Below are 24,393 nucleotides of genomic sequence, written 5' to 3'. Positions count from 1 at the left end.
TTTAGGTGTGATTTCTGAGATTTTGGTGCACTCATCACCCAAGCAGTGTACACTGCACCGAATGCGTAGTCTTTTTATTCCTCACCCTCCTCCTACACGTTGCCCAAAGTCTCTGCAGTCCATTAGATCATTCTTACATCTTTGCATCCTCATAGCTTAGCTCCTACTTATAAATAACATAAAATGTTTGGTTTTCCATTTCTGAGTTGGTTCACTTAGGATAAGGGTCTCCAACTCCATCCAGGTTGTGGCAAATGCCATTATTTCATTCCGTTTTATGGCTTAGTAGTATTCCATGGTATGTGGAATATATATGTGTGTGTATATATATTTATACAATATTTATGTTATCCACCCATTGGTTGATGGGCATTTAGGCTGGTTGAATAATTTTGCAATTGTGAATTGTGCTGTTGTAAACATGCATGTGCAAGTGTCTTTTTCATATAATGAGTTCTTTTTCTCTGGGTAGATACCCAGTAATGGGATTGCTGGATCAAATGGTAATTCTACCTTTAGTTCTTTAAGAAATCCCGTACTGTTTTCCATAGTGGTTGTACTAGTTTTAGTTTACATTCCTACAAGCAGTGGGAATGTGTTCCCTTTTCACTATATCCATGACAACATCTATTATTTTTTATTTTTAAATTATGGCCTTTCCTGCAGGAGTAAGGTGGCATCACATTGTGGTTTTGCATTTCCCTGATAATTAGTAATGCTGAGGGTTTTTTTTCAAATGTTTGTTGGCCATTTGTATATCTTCTTTTGAGAACTATCTATTCATGTCTTTAACCCACTTTTTAATAGGATTATTTGTTTTTCTCGTGCTGATTCCTTTGAGATCATTTTAGATTCTGGATATTAGTCCTTTGTCAGATGCATAGCTTGCAAATATTTTATCCCATTCTGTGGGTTATCTGTTTACTCTGCTGATTATTTCTTTGGCTGTGCAGAAGCTTTTTAGTTTAATTAAGTCCTATCTATTTATCTTTGTTTATTCTACCTTTGCTTTTGGGTTTTTGGTCATAAACTCTTTGCCTAAGCCAATGTTTAGAAATGTTTTTACAATGTTATCTTCTAGAATTTGTATGGTTTCAGGTCTTAGATTTGACTCTTTGACCCATCTTGAGTTGATTTTTGTATAAGGTGAAAGGTGAGGATTCAGTTTCATTCTTCTACATGTGGCATGCTTATTATCCCAGCATCATTTGTTGGATAGGATGTCCTTACCCCACTTTATGTTTTTGTTTGCTTTTTGAAGGTCAGTTGGCTGTAAGTATGGGCTTTGTTTCTGGGTTTTCTATTCTGTTCCATTGACCTCTGTGCCTGGTTTTATACCACTATCATGCTGTTTTGATAACTATAGCCTTGTAATAGAGTTTTAACTTGAGTAATATGATGTTTCAAGATTTGTTATTTTCACTTAGTCTTGCTTTGGCTATGCAGCATCTTTTTTGTTCTATATAAATTTTAGGATTGTTTTTCTAGTTCTGTAAAAAATGGTGATGGTGTTTTGATAGGAATTGCATTGAATTTATAGATTGCTTTTGGCAGTATTGGGATTTCAACAGTATTGATCATACACAGTCATGAGCATAGGATGTGTTTCTATTTGTTTGTGTCATCTATGATATCTTTCAGCAGTGTTTTGAAGTTTTCCTTGTAGAGATCTTCCATTTCTCTGGTTAGGTATATTCCTAAGTATTTTATTTTATTTTCCAGTGGTTGTAAAAGGCGTTGAGTTCTTGATTTGATTCTCAGCTTGGTCGCTACTGGCATATAGCAGTGTTACTGATTTGTGTACATTGATTTTGTATACTGGAACTTTACTGAATTCATTTATCAAATCTAGATTTTTTGATGAGTCTTTGGGGTTTTCTAGGTATACAGCCATATCCTCAGTGAACAGCTGAAAGTAAAAATCTTGGTATTGATATTACAGGCTCAGGGGTGAAAGGAACATATCTTGAGTTTCAGATAAAACTTTGGACTTTGGACTTTGACTTAATGCTACAATGAGTTAAGCCTTTTACAGACTATCAGAAGAAAATGATTTTATTTTAAAATGTAGGAAGGATATAAGATTTTGGGCAACAGGGCAGAATAATATAGTTTTAATGTTTGTCCCACCCAAATCTCATGCTGAAATGTAATCCCTAATGTTGAAATTGGGGCCTTGTGGGAGGTGTTGGGGTGATTTAAGCAAGTCACTCATGAATGGCCTGCTGCCTTCTTTGCGGTAGTGAGTGAGTTATTTCTCTGAGTTCATGTGAGATATTGTTGTTTAAAAAAGTGTGACCACTCCCTTCATTTCTTCCTGTCTTGTAATGTGATGTTCTGAATTTCCCTTTGCCTTCTGCCATGCTTGGAAGCTTCCTGAGACCTCACCAGGAGCAGATGCTGATTTGACGCTTTCTGTGTAGCCTGTAGAATCATAAGCCAAAATAAATCTCTCTTTTTTATAAATTACCCAGCTTCAGGCATTATTTTATAGCAACGAAAATTGACTAACACATAAACCTAGCAAGCTTAAGTTATTCAAATATACAAAATCCAAACTGGCTGATAAAAGTGAGAACATGAAATTAGTAATAAAACGTGTCCCATCAAAAAACAAACTCAGGAAATGATGGCTTCAAAGCTCAAACTACCAAACATTTCAAGAAGACCTAATAAAGCTCTTCTCAAACTTTTACAAAAAATTGAAGATGAATAAATACTTATAAATTCATTCTAGGAGGCCAGCATTACCCTAATTCCAAAACCTAACAAGAATACAACAACAACAAAAAAAGAAAACCACAGACCAATATTTATAATGAACATAGATGTAAAAATTCTCATCGAGATACAAGCAAACAAATTTTAAGTGCACATCTTTAAGATTATTTAATATCATTAAATGGCATTCATCCAAGGCATGCATGGATGCTTCAACATGTGCAAATTAATAAACATATGACATTAACAAAAAGAAAGACAAAAGCCATATGATTATTTCAATAGATGCAGAAAAAGCATTTGACAAAACTCAACGTTCCTTTGTAATAAAATCTCTTAAAAATTTATATATAGAAGTTTTATACCTCAACATAATACAGGTTATATATGAAAAACCCACAGTTAACATCATACTAAACAAGGAAAAGCTGAAACCTTTTTTTCTAAGATCTAAAACATGACAAGGGTGACCACTTTCACCACTCTTATTACACATAGTACTGGAAGTCCTAGCCAGAGCAACTAGACAAGAAAAAAAAGGCATTTTAACTATAAAGGATAAGGTTATATTGTCTCTGTTTGCAGATGATGTGATCTTATATATAGAAAACATTAAATGTTATTCCAAAAAACTGTAATAAGTAATAAAGTATGTAAAGTCACAGGATATAAATCAATATACAAAATTTAGTAGCATTTCTATTAATAGAGAACACTCAGGAAAAGACATAAAGCAATTTCATTTACAATAGCTACAAAGAATAATATATTAGGAAACAAATTCAACAAAAAAGTTGAAAAATCTCTATACTGAAAACTATAAAACATTGATGAAAGAAATTAAAGACACAAACAGAAAGATATCTTATGTTCATGTATTGGAAGAATTAATACTCTTATAATGGTCACACTACCCAAAGCAATATATAGGTTTAATGCAATCTATATCAATATATCAGTATCATTTTTCAAACAACTAGAAAAAAATCCTAAAATTCATATGTAACTACAAAAATCCCCAAATAGGCAAAGCAATGTTGTACAAAAAGAACAAAGCTATAGGTATCACACTACCTGATTTCAAATCCTACTAAAAATTTATGGCAAATAAAGTAGCATGGTACTGGCATAAAAAAACAGACACATAGACCAATGGAACAGAATAGAAATTATAGAAGTAAATTCATGTATCTACAGCCAACTTATTTTCAACAAAGTTTCCAAGAATATAGATTGGAGAAAAGATAATCTCTTCAATAAATAGTGCTGGCAAAAGTGAATATTTATATGCAGAAGAATGAGACTAGACCCCTACCTCTAATCATATATAAAAATAAATTCAATCTGATTAATGATTGTATTAGTCTGTTCTCATAATGCTATAAAGAAATAACCAAGACTGAGTAATTTATAAGGGAAAAAGATTTAATTGACTCAAAGTTCCACATGGCTGGGGAGGCTTCAGGAAACATAATCATGGCAGAAGAAGCAAGCATATCTAACAGTAGCATGTGAGAGAGCATGTGTTTAGGAAGCAAAGGGGAAAGAGCCCCTTATGAAAGCATCAGATCTCATGAGAACTCACTCACTATAATGAGAACAGCACGGGGGAAACTACCTCCATAATCCAATCGCCTTCCATAAGGTCACTTCTTCAACACCTGGGGATTACAATTTAAGATGAGATTCAGGTGGGGACACAAAGGTTAACCATATCATTCTGTCCCTGGACCCTCCCAAACTCATGTCCCTTTTACATTTCAAAACCAATCATGCCTTCCCAACAGTACCCCAAAGTCTTAAATCATTCCAGCATTAACCCAAAAATCCAAGTCCAAAATTGCATATAAAGGCAAGTCTCTTCCACCTAAGAGCCTGTAAAATCAAAAGCCAGTTAGCTACTTCCACGATACAATGGGGGTACAGGCATTGTATAAATGCTCCCATTGCAAATGGGAGAAATCGGCCAAAACAAAGGGGCTCCAAGCCCCATGCAAGTCTGAAATCCAACAGGGCAGTCATTAAATATTAAAGCTCCAAAATGATCTCTTTTAGCTCCCTGTCTCACATCCAGGTCACAATGATGTAAGAGGTGGACTCCCACGGTCATAGGCAGCTTCACCCCTGTGGCTTTGCAGGATACAGCCCCCTTCCTGGCTGCTCTCATTCATTGGCATTGAGTGTCTGAGACTTTTCTGCATGTACTGTGCAAGCTGTCATTGGATCTATCATTTGGGGGGCTGGAGGACAGTTGCCCTCTTCTCAGACAGTACCTGACTGGTGACTCTGTGTGGGGGCTCCAACTCCACATTTCCCTTCTGCACTGCCATAGCAGAGTTTCTCCATGAGGGCTGTGCCCCTGCAGCACACCTCTGCCTGAATATTCAAGATTTTGTATACATCTTCTGAAATCTAAATGGAAGTTCCCAAACCTTTTTGTCTTCTGTGTACCTGCAAAACCAGCATCATGTGGAAGGTGCCAAGGCTTGGGGCTTGCACCCTCTGAATCAATGGACTGAGCTGTACCATGACCCCTTTTATCCACAGCTTAAGTGGCTGGGATGCAGGCCACCAAGTCCTGAGGCTGCACATAACAGGGGATCCCTGGACCTAGGCCCACAAAATCATTTTTTCCTCCTAGGCCTCCAGCCCCTGTGATGGGAGGGGCCGTCATGAAGGTCTCTGATATGCCCTGAAGACATTTTCTACATTGTCTTGGCGATTAACGTTTGGCTCCTCATTACTTATGCAAATTTCTGCAGCAAGCTTGAATTTCTCCCCAGAAAATGGATTTTTCTTTTCTGTCACATCATCAAGCTGCAAAGTTTTCAAAGTTTTCTATTCTGTCACTGCTTGAATGCTTTGCTTCTCAGAAATTTCTTCCACCAGATATCCTAAGTCATGTCTCTCAAGTTCAAATTTCCACAAATCTCTAAGTTGGGGCAAAATGCCAGCAGTTTCTTTGCTAAAGCATAGCAAGAGTGACCTATGCTCCAGTTCCCATTAAGTTCCTCATCTTCAGATGAGACCACCTTAGCCTGAATTTCATTGTCCACACCACTGTCAGTATTTTGATAAAAATCATTCAACAAGTCTCTAGGAAGTTCCAACCTTCCCCACATTTTTTCTGTCTTCTTCTGAGACCTCCAAAATGTTCCAACCTCTACCTGTTACCCATTTCCAAAGTCACTTCCACATTTTCAGGTATCTTTATAGCAGTACCCCACTTTACCAGTACCAGTTTACTGTATTAGTCTGTTCTCACACTGCTATAGGGAAATACCCAAGACTAGGTCATTTATATATATATATATATTTTTTTTTTAAAAGTGGTTTAATTGACTCACAGTTCTTCATGACTGGGAGGAGTCTGCAGGAAACTTACAATCATGACAGAAGGGGAAGCAAGCATGTCTTACATGGCAGCAGGAGGGAGTGTGTGTATGTAGAAAGCAAAGGGGGAAGAGCCCCTTATAAAACCATCAGATCTCATGAGAACTCATGTACTATCATGAGAACAGCATGGGGAAAACCACCCCCATGATCCGATCACCTCTCACCAGTTATCTCCTTCAATACCTGGGGATTACAATTCAAGATGAGATTTGGTTGGGGACTCAAAGTCTAACCATATTTATGACTTAAATGTTAACATTTAAAACTATAAAACTACTAGAAGAATCCATAGAAAAAAAATTATGGTATTGGACTAGGCAAAAATGTTTTAAATAAGAACTCAAAAGCAAAGGCAACAAAAGCAAAATATAGACTAATGTAATTACATCAAACTAAAAAGCTTTTGCATAGCAAAGGCAACAATAGAGTGAAGAGAATATATAGAATAAGATATAAAATTTGCAAGCCATACATCTGACGCAGGGTTAGTATCCAGAATATATAAGAATCTGAACAGCAAAAACCAAATAAATGATTTAAATATGTAAAATATCTTTAGAAATTTCCAAATAAACACACAAATGGACCACATATGTGAAAAAATGCCCATCATCACTGATCATCAGAGAAATACGAATCAAAATCAAAATGAGACACCATCTCATTTTAGTTAGAATGCATATTACCAAAAAGTGTTGCTGAGGATGTGAAGGAAAGGGAACATTTACACACTGTTTATGTAAATGAGTACATCCACTGTAATGAGTGTAAATGAGTACATCCACTATAGAAAAATTATGGAGTTTCCTCCAAAAATTAAAACTAAAACTACAGTATGACCTAGCAATCCCACCCTTTTTTCAGTATGTAAAAGAGATACTTGCCCTCACATGTTTATTGCAGCACTGTTTTCAATAGCCAAGATATAAAATCAATACAATCGCCTAACCAAGAATAAATATATAAAGAAAGTGATATATATACACAATGGAATATTATTCAGCCATAAAAAATGAAATTCTGTAATTTGCAACAACATGGATGGACCTGGAGAGCATAATTTTCATTGAAATAAGCCAGACAGAAAAATATACAGCATGATTTCACTCACATGTGGAATCTGAAAAAAAAATGATATCACAGAAGCAGAGAGTAGAACAGTGGTTACTAGAGACTGGGGAAGAGGGGTGGAAGGGAGAATAGGAAGAGGTTTGCCAACAGATAGAAAGTTACAATCAGACAGGAGAAATAAATTCTACAGACAATAATGTATTGTACATTTCAAAAGAACTAGAAAAAAGAAATATGAATGCTCTCATCACAACACATTTAAAATGATCAAGGTAATATATTTGCCAATATGATTTGATCTTTCTGCAATTTACACATATATTAAAAAATGCATTTTACCCCATAAATTTGTATAATTACAATGTATCAATAAAAGCATGACTCACATAATGAAAGAAATATTTTACAAATCATATACATCATGAGGGACTTCTTTCTAGAAAATAAAAATCCAACATAACTTAATAATAAAAAGAATAATTATGGAAATAAAAGGGGAAAGGGTTTGAATAGATAATTTCAAAGATATTTACAAATAACTAAGTCAATTGAAAAAATATTGAATATTATTTATTATTAGGGAGAGGCAAATCAAAACTATGAGATATTATTTTATGACTTCTAGAATGAGTGTCATCTAAAAGAACAACTATGACACACTTGGCAAAAATGTGGGGAAATTGGTACATTCCTAAATTGCTAGAAAAAAACGTAAGTGGGTTATTACCTTTTGAAAAAAGTGTGAAACTTCCTCAAAAATTTAAACAAAGCTATCATATGACCATACAATTCTACTCCTAAGTATATACTCAAAAGAAATAAAAATATAAACCAATAGAGAAACTTGTATACAAATGTTCACAACAGCATCATTAATAATAGTTAAAAAGTGAGGGAAAAGGCTGGGCATGGTGGCTCATGCCTGTAATCCCAGCATTTTGCGAGACTGAAGTGGGCAGATCACTTGAGCCCAAGTGTTTGGGACCAGCTTGAGCAATATGGAATAAACCCATCTCTAACAAAAAAAAAAAAAAAATATATATATATATATATATATATATATACACAAACAAAATTAGCCAGGTGTAGTGGCACATGCCTGTAGTCCTAGCTACTTGGGAGGCAGGGCTGGGAGGATCACTTGGGCCTGGGTGGGAGAGGTTGCAGTGAGCTGAGATCATGCCACCACACTCCAGCCTGGGTGATAGAAAAGAAAAGCGGGAAAAAAAAATTTTATCAGTTGATAAATGGATAAACAAACTGCGGTATATTTACAACTATTACTCTTTCAAAAGAAATGAAGAACTTCTGGTTTCCTGTCTGATATGTGAGCATGGAAGCCACCATCATTCTCTCAACAAGAAAAGAAGTTATTAAACTGAAAATTAACAATTATTCTTATGTACATCAGAGAATGTGTGGTCACAGGTCAAACTGCTGCTCCAAAACTTTGAGAAGCACACAGATGGATACAAAAAAATCACTATTTACTAGAGCAGAAACCACTACCAGAATAGTAAAACCTAGCCTACTAATTCCTGGCTGCTCAGCGTGGGCAACTTTGAGAGTGAAGACTTGGGGAATGGAAAAAAAAAAACCAGTTGGGGAGTCAGTCTTATGGAGACCCACACACTTTTGTGAGTTTTTTTCTCCAGAAATCCCATCATGTTCTCACAGTGAAAGAGAAAAAAATCTCCCAAATTTCTGGCCGCAAGACAGAAAATGTAGCCATTTAGAAATATATCCAGAATATTTTGTTATTAGCTAGGCCTTCCCTCAAGAGATACTATTATTTATTTATTTTTTCTTCAGGGTGGCTGACTAGGAACATTGGATGTGAGTTCTCCTCAGAGCAAAAATCAAAGTTACCAGTGAATAAACAGGTTTTAAATGGAAAACTGAAGGAAGAGAATCAAGATTTGTCAGAGTGCACATGGGAAGAAGACAAGATGCAGAAAAAGAAATCAGCAAGACTCTGGCAGAGATAAATTCCCAAGAAAGTCAGAGTTCTGTAGAAAGGATAGGTGGGAGTGCTTCTCTGCTCCCTTCAGTCCTCTGACAATCTGTTGACTGCTAAACTGTTGGGGAGCCCCTCTGCCCCCATCACCCTGGGCAAAACTATTAATGATGACTTGAGCATTTCCTGTGACAGAGTATTGCATGGCCAGCTCTCACAGGTGTTCCCACATTCCCCACCTATCTGAACTGAGATGACAGGTAACATACTGGTTGTGCACCACAGGTTGGTAACAGCCCTTCCAAGAGATTCTCAACCCTTGAGCCACAGCATCACCAGATACCGTACAAACATACCTCACAACGTGCTGCAACTTTTGCAAGCACGAGAGACTAGCAGGTCCCTGGGAAGCTGTAGGACATCTGGAGATATAACCCTCAGCATGAGCCACTGCTCAGTGAGGGGGTTGCACAGCCAAAAAAAACTCGTTGGTACAAAGGAAACATGGATGCAGTGCCAACTGCTGAAGGCAGTAACACTGACACCAAGGAACAAACATGAAAAGGAGGTCATTTCCCACCTCCTCCCGTACAGAGTTAAGGATGCATCAGTGGTCCTTCCCACCAGGGGATAGAAAGCATGCCTCAAAAGATGTTTTTTTGTTTTGTTTTGTTTTGTTTTTGTTGTTTGTTTTTTTCCACACTTAACTGTGGCAGCTTCAACCCTAGTGAAAGTAAGTCCACACCTGCCTAGGCTTTTACTTTGGCAGAGCCCATCTCCCTCTTCCATACACAGAGAGGCAGCACCCTGCCAATGAAGGACAAACCACGGAGTGGCCTGCCCTAGACTGGGGAAAGAGGCACTGTATCGAGCCCCATTTTAGTGGTAGCCATCAGAGACTCTTATCTGTGTCCCGCAGACACACTAGCTGGGAACAAAAAGATGAAGCCTTTATAAACTTAAGGTAGGCCGGGCGCGGTGGCTCATGCCTGTAATCCCAGCACTTTGGGAGGCTGAGGCGGGCAGATCACTTGAGGTCAGGAGATTGAGACCAGCCTGGCCAGCGTGGTGAAACTCCGTCTCTACTAAAAATACAAAAATTAGCTGCATGTGGTGGCGGGCACCTGTAATCCCAGCTACTCTGGAGGCTGAGGCACAAGAATCACTTGAACCCGGGAGGCAGAGCTTGCAGTGAGCTGAGATCGCCCCAGTGCACTCCAGCCTGGGTGACAGAGCAAGACTCTGACTCAAAAAAAGAAAAAAACGAAAAACAAAAAACTGAAGGTAATGACCCCCGTGACAGAGGCATGATAAGGAAGTGGATCGTGTTTCTGCTGGCTCAGGACAAGGAACTGGTGCACCAACTTCCACCCCTGCTGCTTCCCTAGAAACCTCAGCACACTCATTCACAATCTCTTCCTGCCACTCCAGTCAGGACAGATGTGTCCACTTGGCACCAGCGTAACTGAAAGCTCTTACTCTTAAGTACCGTCTCTTGGGTTTCAGCCTCAAATGTACCAGGAAGTAAAACACCTTCTACCAGAAAGGCTTAGTACTGCTGCATGAGATAAGCTCCCTGAGACCTTCACACCATCAGACCCAGAAGAGTGTGTCAGCCCTCATATCTAATACATTGCTACAACAAGCAACATGTGAGAAAGCCACCACATAAAAACTATCCATAACCAAAACATCCATACAGGGCTTTAGCTTCCTGAAAGCACTCAGAAACAAAGCCAAACAATCATACGCAACATACACCACAGTCAAACACTCAAAAGAAAAAAGAATTTAAAAATTAAACAGCCCATGTAAATGATAGTAAATGTAAAATAAGAAGTGACAGCTACTTTAGATTAGAAGGAATCAGCACAAGAATTTCAGTACTATAAAAAGCCAAAGTGCTCTGACACTTCTAAAGAATCACACTAGCTCTCTAGAGATGAATTGTAATCAGATAGAAATGACTGAAATGACAGATAAAAAAATTCCATATATAGATTGCAGTAGACCTCAATGAGATCCAGGAGAAAGTTGACATCCAATGCAAGTAAGCAGGAAAAAAATCAGAATATGAAATATGAGATAGCTGTATTGAGAAAAAAATAATAGAACTACCTGAATTGAAAAACTCACTATAAGAATTGCAAAATATAGGTGGAAGTTTTAAAAATAGACTAGAAAAAGCAGAAGACAGAATTTCAGAGCACAAAGTCGAGTCTTTTAAATTAACCCACTCAGAAAAAAATTTAGAAAATGAATTTAAATAAATGAACAAAGCCTTTGGGAAATATGAGAGCATGTAAAGCAAACAAGCCTATGACTTATTGGTGTTCCTCAGAAAGAAAAAAAAGTAAGCAACTTGGAAAGCATATTTGAGGGAATACTTTATTAATTTGTTTAAAATTTTGCCAAAGAAGTCAATATCCAGATAAAAAAGTTAAAATAACTCTTCGAAGATACTACACAAGACGACCATCACTAAGACATATAGTTAGCAGGGTATCTGAGGTCAATATGAAAGAAAAAATCTTAAAGGCAGCTACAGAAAAGGGCCAAATTATCTATAAAGAAAATCCCATAAGATTAACAGCAGACTACTCAGCTGAAATTTTATAAACAAGAAGAGGTTAAGAACCTATTTTTAGCTTCCCTAAAGAAAAAAACGTGAGGCAAGAATTTCATATCCTGCCAAATTAAGCTTTACAAATGAAAGAGAAATAGTCTTTCCCAGACAAGCAAATACTAAGGGGATACTCCACCACAAGACCAGACTTACAGGAAATGCTCAAAGGACTCCTAAACATGAAAAATGAAAGAATGATACTTGCTACCATAAAAGCACATGTAAGTGCAAAGCTAACAGTGCAAAGCTAACAGATTCTAAACATCAATTACATAATTGAGATTAGAAAGAAACAAATTAACAATATGTCAGGAATGAGACCCTTGAACGTAAGAAGCTTAAATGCGCCACTTAAGAGACATAGATAGCAAATTGATTCAGAAAACAAGGCCCAAGCTTCTGCTTACTTCCAGAAACCTAACTCACGAGTAAGGATACCCCACACACTCAAAGTAAAGAGATGGAAAAATATCTATTATGAAAATGGAAACAAAAAAGAGTCGGGTTGCTATTCGTGTATGAGATTAAACAGACTTTATACCAAAAATGGTAAAAAGAAACAAAGAAGGGCATTGTATAATGATACAGGGTTCAATTCAACAAGAATATTTATCTATCCTAAGCATATACTTACCCAACATGAAAGCACCTAGATTTAGGAAACAAATACTCCAAGAACTAAGAAAAAGAGATAGACAGCCAAACAATAATAATTGTGACAGATTTCAATACCCTACTGCTAGCATTAGACAGATCACTGGGGCAGAAAACTAACAAAGAAAATTTGGACTTAAATTGAGTTATTCACCAAATAGACCTAATAGATATTTACAAAATACTCCACCCAACAATCACAGAGTATACATTCTTCTCATCTGCCTAATACATTCTCTAAGATTGACCACATGCTCAGTTATAAAGCAAGTCTCAATAAATACAAAAAATATTGAAATCATATCAAGCATATTCTTGGACTACAGTGGAATAAAATTAGAACTGAATCCCACAAGGAGCTCTCAAAACCACACGAATACATAGAAACTAAACAACTAGCTCCTAAATGACTTTTGGGTAAACACAAAATTAACGCAGATATCAAAAAAATCTTTGAAAAAAGAACACAGAGACACAAATTACCAAAACTTCCTAAATACAGCAAAAGCAGTGTAAGAGGAAAGTTTATAGTGCTAAATACATACATCAAGAAGACAGAAAGACTTAACAACCCAACATCACACCTAAAGGAATTGGAAAAAAACAAAAACAAACTAAATGAAAAGCTAGCGGAAGAAAATAAAGAACTGATATCAGAGAAGAACTAAATAAAATCAAGACAAAGGAAATCATACAAAGGATCAATAAAAAATAGTTCTTTGAAAGGATAAACAGGATTGATACACTGCTAGATAGACTAATTAAGAACAAAAGAGAAAATCCAAGTAAGTACAATAAAAATGACAGAGGTGACACTAAAATTGATATCGCAGAAATAAAAAGATCCTTAGAGACTATTATTAATATTTCTGTGGGCACAAAGTAGATAACCTAGAGGAAATGGATAAATCACTGGAGATACACAACCTCCCAAGAGTGAACCAGGAAGAAATTAAAATACTGAACAGACGAATAACGAGTTACAAAACTGAATCAGTAACAAAAAATAGATCCACCAAAAAATTCCCTGAATCAGACAGATTCAAGGAGAGGGGATTCCTCTCTAAATTATTCTATAAAATCAGTTTCTTCCAGATACCAAAATCTAGCAAGGACAAAACAAAAATTGGACACTACAGGTCAATATTCCTGATTAACCTAGTCACAAAAGTCCTCATACAAATACTAGCAAACTGAATATAGCAGCATAAATTGGGCCTTATTCCAGAAATGCAAGGATGCTTTAACATATGCAAATCAATATATGTGATTCACCACACAAATAGAATTAAAAATAAAAACATATTATCTCAATAGATGCTGAAAGAACATTTTATTAAATCCAAAATCCCTTCATAATAAAAAAAAACCTTTCAACAAACTAGGCATACAGGGAACATGTCTCAAAATAATAAGAGTCATGTATGACAAACCCACAGCCAACATCATACTGAATGGGCAAAAGTTGGAGGTATCCCCCCTAAAAGCTAGGAAAAGACAAGTATGTCTATTTTCACCAGGCCTATTCAATGTAGTACTGGAATTCCTAGCCAGAGCAATCAGGCGAGAGAAAAAAGAAAAAGACATCCATATAGGAAAAGAGGAAGTCACATTATCTAAGATCATCAGATATCTATCTTTACCTTCAGTAAAGGTTTAGAGTACAAAATCAAAATACAAACATTAATAGCAATATACAACAATAACATTCAAGCTGAGAATCAAATCAAGAATGCAACGACATTTACAATAGCCACCAAAAAATAATACCTAGGAATACATTTAACCAAGGTGAAAAACCTCCAAAAGCGGAACCACAAAGCATTGCTGAAATAAACCATAGATGATATAAACAAATGAAAAAAAGTTCCACGTTCAAGGATTGGATGAATCAATATTGATAAAATGACCATACCGCCAAGAGCAATCTACAGAGTCAATGCAATTTCTATCAAATTATCATCATTCACAGATTAGAAAAAACTATTTTAAAACTCATATGGAACCAAAAAAGGAGCCCAAATAGCCAAAGCAATCTTAAGCAAAATGAACAAAGCCAGAGATACCACATCACCCAAATTCACATTATTCTACAAGGTTATAGTAACCAGAAGAGCATGGTACAAGTAAAAATCAGACACACATACCAACCGAACAGAATTGAGAACCCAGAAATAAAGCCACACAGCTACATCTTATTGATGTTTGACAATGTCAACAAAGATAAACAATGGTGAAAGAAAGTGCAATCCATTCAATAAATGATGCTGGGAAAACTGGCTAACCATATGCAAAAGAGTAGAACTGGACCCCTATCTCTCACTGTATACAAAAATCAACTAAAGATTAAAGACTTGAATATAAGACTTGAACTACAGAAGTCCTAGAAGAAACCTAGGAAAAACTCTTCTGGACATTGGCCTAGGAAAATAATTTATGACTAAGACCTCAATAGCAAATGCAACAAAATAAAAATTGACAAATGGAACTTAATCTAAAGAGCTTCTTCACACCAAAATAAACTATCAATAGAGTACACAGACAATCTACAAAAGGAGAGAAAGTATTCACAAACTATACATCCTATAAAGGACTAAAATAAAGAATTTATAAGAAACTAACAAATCAACAAAAAATAAAAAAGGAATTCTTAAAAAGTGGGAAAAGGACATAAAATGACACTTCTCAAAAGAAAGCATACAGTCAAGAAATATATGAAAAAAAATGCTCAACATCACTAATCATCAGAGAAATGCAAATCAAAACCACAATTAGATACCATCTCATATCACTCAAAGTGAATATTATTTAAAAGTAAAAAAAAAAAAAAGATGTTTTTGTGGATGCAGGAAAAAGGGGATGCTTATTCACTGTTAGTGGGTATGCATACTAGTACAACCTCTATGGAAAACAGTATGGAAATGTCTCAAAGAACTAAAAATAGAGCTACCGTTTGATCCAGCAATCCCACTATTAGGTATGTCCCCAAAGAAAAAGAAACTTGTATGTTTATCACAGCACTATTTGTAATAGCAAAGACATGAAATCAACCTACATGTTCATCAATGGAAAAATGGATAATGAAAATTCGGTACATACACATGAAGGAATGCTACACAACCATTAAAAAGAATGAAATTATGTCCTTTCCAGAAACATGGATGCAGCTGGAGGACATTTTCTTAAGTGAAATAATACAGAAACAGAAAATCAAATAACACGTTTTCACTTATAAGTGAGAGGGAAACAATAAATACACATGGACATAAAGATGGAAACAAAAGACACTGGAGACTACAAAGTGGGGAGGAGCCTGGCACAGTGGCTCATGCCTGTAATCCCAGAACTTTGGGAGGCTGAGTTGGGCAGATCACTTGAGCTCAGGAGTTCAAGCCTGGGTCAATCCTCTGAGTAGAAATAACAATCCATAAAATGCATGTGCCTAACAACAAAGCATCATAATATATGAGGATCTGCAAGGAGGAATAGACAAATCCAGCATTATAGTTGAACATTTCAACACTTCTCTATCAGTAATTGCCAGATCTAGAAGGCAGAAAATTATAGTTGAACATTTCAACACTTCTCTATCAGTAATTGCCAGATCTAGAAGGCAGAAAAATAGTAATGATACAGTTGAACAGAACAGAACCACCATTAAACTATATGTAATTGATATTTATAGAACATTTTATCCAACAGCAGCATAATACACATGCTTCCTAATTTCACATAGAGCATTCACCAGGATACACCACAGTTTTGAGCATAAAGCACACTCTAACAAATTTATTTTTTATTATGTTTTATTTTTAATTTACAGTAATTATATGCTTATGGAGTACAGTGTGATGTTTTGATAAACCATTGTAGAATAATTAAATCAAGCTAATTAACTTATGTTTCACCTTGCCTGTTTTTCAATTTTGTGTGTGGAGAACTTTTAAAATTGAACTCTTTTAGGGATTTTGAAATATAAAATATTATTAACTGTAGTCATCATGCTATGAAACTGGTCACTAAAATTTATTCCTCCTGTCTAAAACTTTGTACCCTTTGACCGATATTTTCCCTTTCCCCACCCCCATTCCAAGCCTCTAGTAATCACCATTCTATTCTCTACTTCTTTAAGTTGACATTTTTTAGATTCAGCATATGTAAGTGAGATCATGCAGTATTTATCTTTCTGTCTGGTTTATTTCACTTAGCACAATTTCCTCCAGGTTCACTAATGTTGTTGAAAATGACAGAATTCCCCTTTTTATCCCATTATGTATATATACCATATTTTCTTTATCCATTTATCCATTAATAGACACTTAAGTTGCTTCCATATCTTGGATATTGTGAATAATGCTACAATGAAAATGGGAGTGCAGATTTATCTTCAACATACTGGCGTCAATTTCTTTGGATATATACTCAGAAGAGGTATTGCTGAACCATGTGATAATTCTATTTTTAGCTTTTAGAGAAACTTCATACTCCTTATTATAGTGGCTATACTAACTTACATTTCCACTGACAGTATATCAGGGTTTCCTTTTCTCCACATCCTGGCTAAAACTTGTTATCTTTCATCTTTTGGATACTACTTATTCTGACAGATATGAGGTTTTAATAATTGGGGTTTTAATAAGTTTTTAGGATACAAGGTTAATATACAAAAGTCAATTGATGCCTCATGTACCAGCAATGAACAATGGAATTTGAAATTAAAAACTCAATACCACATATTCTACCATCTAAAAAATCCTGAAATAGTCACAAAGCTAACAAAATATGGACAAGATATTTGTTATTTCTATATGAAAAAATTTATAAAACTGTGATCAAAGAAATAACTGAATATCTAACTGAAAGGAAAGATATCTCATACACGGACAGAAAGACTCAATATTGTCAAGATGGCTATTTTCCTAACTTGATTTCAAGATTCAACACAATCACAATAAAAATGAAAATTAGGTATTTTGTGAACATTGACAAATATTCTAAAGTTTATATGGAATGACAAAAGATATAGGATAGCTGACACAATTTTGAACAAGAACAAAGTTGGATGACTGACACTATATAACTTCAATACTCGTTATAAAGCTGCATTAATAAAATAGTGTGATACTAACAATGGACAAGTAGATTCAATAGAAAGCACAGAGAGCCCCAAAATAGATCCATACTAATGTTATCAATTGATTTTTGATAAAAGAGTGAAAGCAGTTCATGGGAAAAGGATATTCTTTTCAAGAAATGGTGCTGGAAAACTGTACATACGTGTTCAAAAATAATAATAATCTTACTTATTTTACAAAAATTAACTAAAAATAAATGATACGACTAAATGTAAAATGTATAATCTGTACACCCAAAACCCATGACACACAAATTACTTATATAACAATCCTGCACATGTACCCCCAAACCTAAAATAAAAGTTAAAAAAAAAAGTTGACATGACCACAAAACAAAAAACTAAAAAACCTCTTAGCAAAAAATGTAGGAGGAAACCTAAATTATCCTGGATTTGGTGATGACTTTTTAGATATAAGACAAAAAGCCTGATCCATGAAATAAAAGGTAGGTAAACTGGACTTAATTAAATATAAATGCTTATTCTCTATCAAAAATATTGTTAAGAGAATGAGAAGAAAAGCCACTAAAGGAACATATTTGCAAAACACATTGATAAATGACTGATACCTGAAATATGCAAAAAACACTTAGGTCTCAATAAAAAAAACAATAAAAAATAATCTAAAAATATGAATAGAAAGTTTCCATAAGAAGGCATACAGATGGCATAATTGCATATCAGCATATAAAAATATATCATTAGAGAATTGCAGATTAAAACAATATAATACCACTATACACCTATTAGAATGGGCAAAATTTAAAACACTGACAGCATCAAATGATAATAAGGATATGTAACAACAGGTACTCTCATTTATTGCTGGTAAAAATACAAAATTGTACAGATATTTGGGAAAAAGAGTGGCAGTTTCTTGCATAACTAAACATGCTCTTACCATATGACCCAGAAATTCTGCTCCTTAGTATTTACCCAAAGAAGTTGGAAACTTACGTTTACACTAAAATCCGCCCATAAATGTTCATAGCAGCTCTTTTCATAATGGAATAAGTTTAAAAGCAACAAAAATGTTTTTAATAGGTGTATAGGTAATCAAACTGTCGTATATGCATGCAATGGAATATTCAGTGGTTTTAAAAAAAACTATCGGAAAAAAATGGAAGAACTTTAAATGTATATTGCTAAGTGAAATAAACTAATCTGAGAAGGCAACATAACTGTATAATTTTAAGGATATGACCTTCTGGAAAAAGCAAAACTATTCTGAGAATAAGAAGATTAGTGATTGGTAGAAATTTCTGTAATATATGGAGCACATAGGCTTTTTATGGCACTGAAACTATTCTGTATGATAATGTAATGGTAGATATATGTCATTATACATTTGTCTAAACCCATAGAATGTAAAACACAAAGTGAGACCTATAATGTAAACTGAGGACTTCAGTTAATAATGCATCAATATTGGCTCATCAATTGTATCATACTTCTGTTCTTTTTCTATTAGCCTTAAACTCCTGAAAAATATGGTACATTATTTTTTTTAAAGTTAACCAAGAAAAAATAATAGTGCAGTACTGATAAATGCTACAGATCATGAAAGAACATCAAAAGATGTGCTAAGCAAAATAATACTCTCACAAAGGACCACTTTTTTATGATTCAATTCAAAGGCAAATCTGTAGAGGCAAAAAGTAAATTAAAGATTGTCTGAGACTTGGTTGAAGAAGGAATGGGGTATCGAGGCTATTGGGTACAGGGTTTCTTTTCGAAGTAATAATAATTTTCTAAAATTAGGTAGTGGTAATGACTGCATAATTTTGTGACTATACTAAAGACTTCTAATTTGTACATTTTAAAGGGATGAATTTCATGGTATGTGAATTATATCTCAAAGAGGTAATAGTTATAAAAACAAATGAAAAAGCTGTAAGATGGAAAAAGCAAAAGGAAATATCCACATAAACTGTATTCTAACTGATAAAGTTGTTTTCCATGGGCGCATGGGTTAACACTACTGAAACCACTATACACTTGTACTGGAATTGAACAAATAAGTTAATTGATATTGACTGATATGAGCCAGCTTTTTCACTGTTGTAGTTGGGAGTTACAGATATGCAAAGAAAGTGGGCTAGAATAATCCATGTGATAATAAAGTTGAAGACTATAGTATTAATTTATGATTAGCTTAAACATAATGATGGCTTTTAAAGTGTCAGTCATACCTCAATAAAGTAATTTTTTAATGATCAGCTTAATATAAACATAGTTGGTTACATGCAGAAATAGGTAAATGTATATTTATATACATGAGTGAGTATATGTAAAAATTTGTTTGTATTCCCTGATAGGACCTAGAAACAAAAGCATCTCAGTAAGAACAGGCATGACTAGTGTTGTGATTTTAGTTTCTAATACAATTTTCCAATAAAAGAACCAGGAATACTTGTAGTAAAAGCTGATTTTAGAACTAGGGTAAGAAATACACAAAAATTATCCTGAAGCAACTTACAGTGCCAGAAAATACAAAAGTGTTTAAAACCCTTGATACGATGTAATGAATGGCACTTTGTATCTGTGGTCTTCTCCAAAACTCATAGCCTCTGAGTGCCAAACAAACAAAGCAAACTTAAAAAAAAATGAGCAATATTCTATAAAATGTCTGACCAGTAGTATGTAAAATTCTTAAAGTTATCAAAAGGAAAATGTCTGAGAACTGTCACAGATCATATTGGACTAAGAAATGACTAAATGTAATGTCAATTCTGATTGAGATTCTTGAAAATGACATTAAGAAATAACTATTAAAATCTAAATAATGTGTAAAGTATACACATAATATATATATACTATATATAATATATAGTGTATAAAATACATAGTATATAATATATAGCATGTATAATATATATTATATTATATATAATATGTATATATTTTATATATATATAGTATTTTGCTGATGTTGGTTCCTTCGCTGTGAGAAATGCATCAAAGTCATATAAAATGTTAACAATATGGGAAAATGGATAAGATACAGGAAACTTGATTTTTCTACATATTTAAAACTATTCTAAAATTGAAAGTTTAACTAAATTTTAAAAACATGATAAAACATGTTAACATAATGTTGCCAATTTTTTTTTTTTTTAGATGGAGTCTCGATCTGTCACCAGGCTGGAATGCAGTGGCGCAATCTCAGCTCACTGCAACCTCCGACTCCCTGATTCAAGCAATTCTCCTGCCTCAGCCTCCCGAGTAGCTGGGATTACAGGCACGCACCACCACCCCTAGTTAATTTTTGTATTTTTAGTAGAGACAGGGTTTCACCATGTTGGCCTGAATGATCTCGATCTCCTGACCTTGTGATCTGCCCACCTCGGCCTCCCAAAGTGCTGGGATTACAGGCGTGAGCGATCGTGCCCGGCCTAATGTTGCCAATTTTAAAAAACAGTCAGTTAAAAACATTTTGAGTCCTAAAGAAAAACATGCATTTAAGCAGAAATAGATAATTTTAATCTTTTATTTAACTGATGCATGGAGTGGAATGCTTTTCATAAATGGATATTCTGATTAATACCCACATACTGCATAAACCAAACAGAAATTATTTTCTTAAGACATTGGAAAATGTATGCTATGCACTTCATGTTTTAAAATATTTTAAAGATAATCAAATTTCTCCTCTATGATATAGTAATAATGACTTCTAGATTTTATAATAGTTTGGATCATTATTATTAGCCTAATAAAGTATCATATTCCATGGCTTCTATTATTTATGAACAAGAAGATAAATAAATGGCTTTATTTATCTTTATAGTTATTGGCACATTATACACATTATAGTTATTGGCAGAGGACTATTGAATTTAACATGTTTTATTTTACTAATTTTTTCAGGAATATGTCATAAATTAAACAATATGCATTAATATAGTATCTAAAATGAGTAAATTTGACCATTGTCACTGATCATAAAATGTGTTTTCTCAAATATAATATATTATGTATATTCATTGAAATGATCATGTAATTTTTTATATTTTCATCTTATAATGGAAATATTATGTACATATCTGTATATAAGATGAAAATATAAAAAATTACATGATCATTTCAATGAATGCAGAATAATTTAAAAATAAACTTTAATATACATTAATTCTTCTTAAAAAATTCTAAGAAACTTTATCAGTCAGATTTCTTCAGAAAGAATTTTAAGAGAAGGAGAGAGAAAGACTTTAAGGAATGGTTTCACATGATTGTGGAGTTTAGTAAGTCTGAAATCAATAGGACATGCCTACAGGCTGGAAACTCAGGCAAGAGTTGATGTAGTCTTCACTCTAAAAATTGTAGAACATGCTTCCAGGATGGAATGTCAGGCAGGAATTTTGTTAGTCTTGAAATAGGTTTTCTTCTATTCTGGGAAACCTCAATTTTTGAGCTTAAGGCCTTCAACCATTTAGAAAAAATCCTCCATATTATCCAGAGTTATCTCCTTTAGTTAAAGGCAACTGAAAACAAGGTTAGTCACATCTAAAAAATACCTGCACAGAATGGTTTAGACTAGTGTTTAACCAAACAACTGGACATCATAGTCTAACTTATTTGACACATACAGTTTAATAATCTAGTTCACCGTCTGTCAACTTGACACCCATCTACATCTCATTAACCCACACTTACCTCAAAATAAAGACAATAACAAAGTCATACTTCCACCTAACATGATATAATTACTCTGTGCACAACGAAAAATTCACTAACTCTTTCTCCAACAAAAAAAAAATTTGAAGTCCTCGGCTATGTTCACACCTATTCTTCATATCCTGTAATGTGATACTAAAATTTAAACTTAACAATACTTAAATATTATAATGGAACATTAATATATGTTATATGATAATAAGATAACAGAGAGAAAATAAAGATAATAAGTACATACACATAAACATACAAACATTCATAAAAAATATAAAAGAAATATTCATAGGAATTATTCCTGCAACTGGTCATGTGGTCAAACTTTTATTCAAAAACTACCTTCTTTGACTACTCATTCCATATTCCCTTTGCCCATTGCAAGCACATAAGCTGAACATGGCACTTAGCTTTAGGAAATGACCCAGCCTTTATTTCTGAAGTATTTGGGCCCTTAGCAATCCTGCCTAAATTGAGTTGTCATAGTTTTCCATTGACTTGAATCATAGAAAAAGGTAGTACTAAAAGGTGTCTTAATGCATCTGGTTCCACAGCTTCACTTTACATTACTCCAATGTATTTTCCAAGCTTAGGTATGGAGCCCTAAAACCAAAACTTGATCTGAGGGATTCAGAGACAGTAGACAGCAGAAGGCTATGGTACCACACAGGTGAGCATGATTATTTCTGCCAACTAGGCCTTCCTGCTTCATGGGTGAAGAACTTGCTTGCATCAGTGGCATAGATGAGGTCTAGGGAACTCAAAGGTTACCAACAGTGGAAGGCTAAGGCACAGCATAGGTAAGTGTGACAATCCCTACTGACTAGGCCTTCCTACTTCATGGTTGGCGGTTGCACTTGTGTCCATGGGTGGTGCACCTAGTGGCTTCCAGGACTTGGAGAAGGGAAGAAAGAAAGAGATGCCTTTTTTCTCTCCCTCACATACCCCAGGATTTCACTGGAAGAGAGAAGGGAACTAAGGGATGCCTTTCCCCTTTTCTTTCAGATGGGTAACAAACTATCTTCAGCCTGCACTTCTCTTGAGTGCATCCTGAATCACTGGGACTCTTTGACCCTCAGACTCTGGGCAAAAAATATGCCTTATATTCCTTTGCACAAGGGCTTGGCTAGGTTATAAGCTGCAAAGGAAAATCGGAGGGGACTAGGGAAGCAAATCTCTGAGATGCCTTCAGCAGAGGAGTCATCTCCCTCCAATCCTGCTCCTCCTGGTCTACTCCATCATCCCTATTCAGGTTCTCTCTCAAGTTTGCCTCATCCTAGAAATCCTCATTTTAGGCAAGTCCCAGTCTCATTCCTGCCCCTGCAAGAAATACCTGGTGAATATTTTCCCATTACGGTCCAGGTCCCCTTTTCTCTACAGGACTTAAGGCAAAAGGCAAATTAAGGGTGAGCTCGGCAAGTTTTCAGATGACTCTGACAGGAATATACAGACTTTCCAGAATTTAACCCAAGTATTTAAACTCTCCTGGAAGGATGTTACTTTTGAATCAAACCCTGACTACTGCTAAAAAGCAGTAGAATTATTAGGATGAGCTTTGTATCTCATATAGTGCCAAGGAAGCAGATGAGCCTTACCCAATGGGAAGAATAGCAGTACCACTGGAGGACCTTAAGTGGGACCCCAATGACGAAATGGAAAAATGGCAGAGGAAACGCCTTAGGTGTGCATATTGGAGGGCTTACAAAAGACTAGAACTAAGCCTCTCAATTACTCCAAACTATCCATGATAGACCAGGAATTAGAGAAGAATCTCATTGCCCTTCCTGGAAAAGCTAAGAGATGCTTTGGAAAAGCACAACCCTCTATCTCCAGATTCAATTGAAGAACAACAAATCCTAATTCAACTAATCCTAATCCAATTGAACAACTAATCCTGATTCAATTGGAGAACAATTAAAATCAGGAGGAAACTGCAGAAACAGCCCCTGGGACCAGATAGTACTTTAGAGTACCTCCTGAAAGTAGTCACCTCAGTCTTTTACCATAGGAATCAGGAGAAGGCTCAGAAGAGAGAGATAAGAGACACAAGAAAAAGGCAGAAGCTCCAATGGCTGCCTTGCAGACTCACAAATCCCAGAATCCCTGAGAAGCACCTGTTAACTGCTACAAATATGGCAAGCCATGGCACTTTAGGAAGAACTG

This window comes from Pongo pygmaeus, chromosome X (genome assembly GCF_028885625.2).
Source record: "Pongo pygmaeus isolate AG05252 chromosome X, NHGRI_mPonPyg2-v2.0_pri, whole genome shotgun sequence".
In the NCBI taxonomy this organism is placed as follows: domain Eukaryota; kingdom Metazoa; phylum Chordata; class Mammalia; order Primates; family Hominidae; genus Pongo; species Pongo pygmaeus.
Note: the sequence above shows the minus strand (reverse complement) of the source record.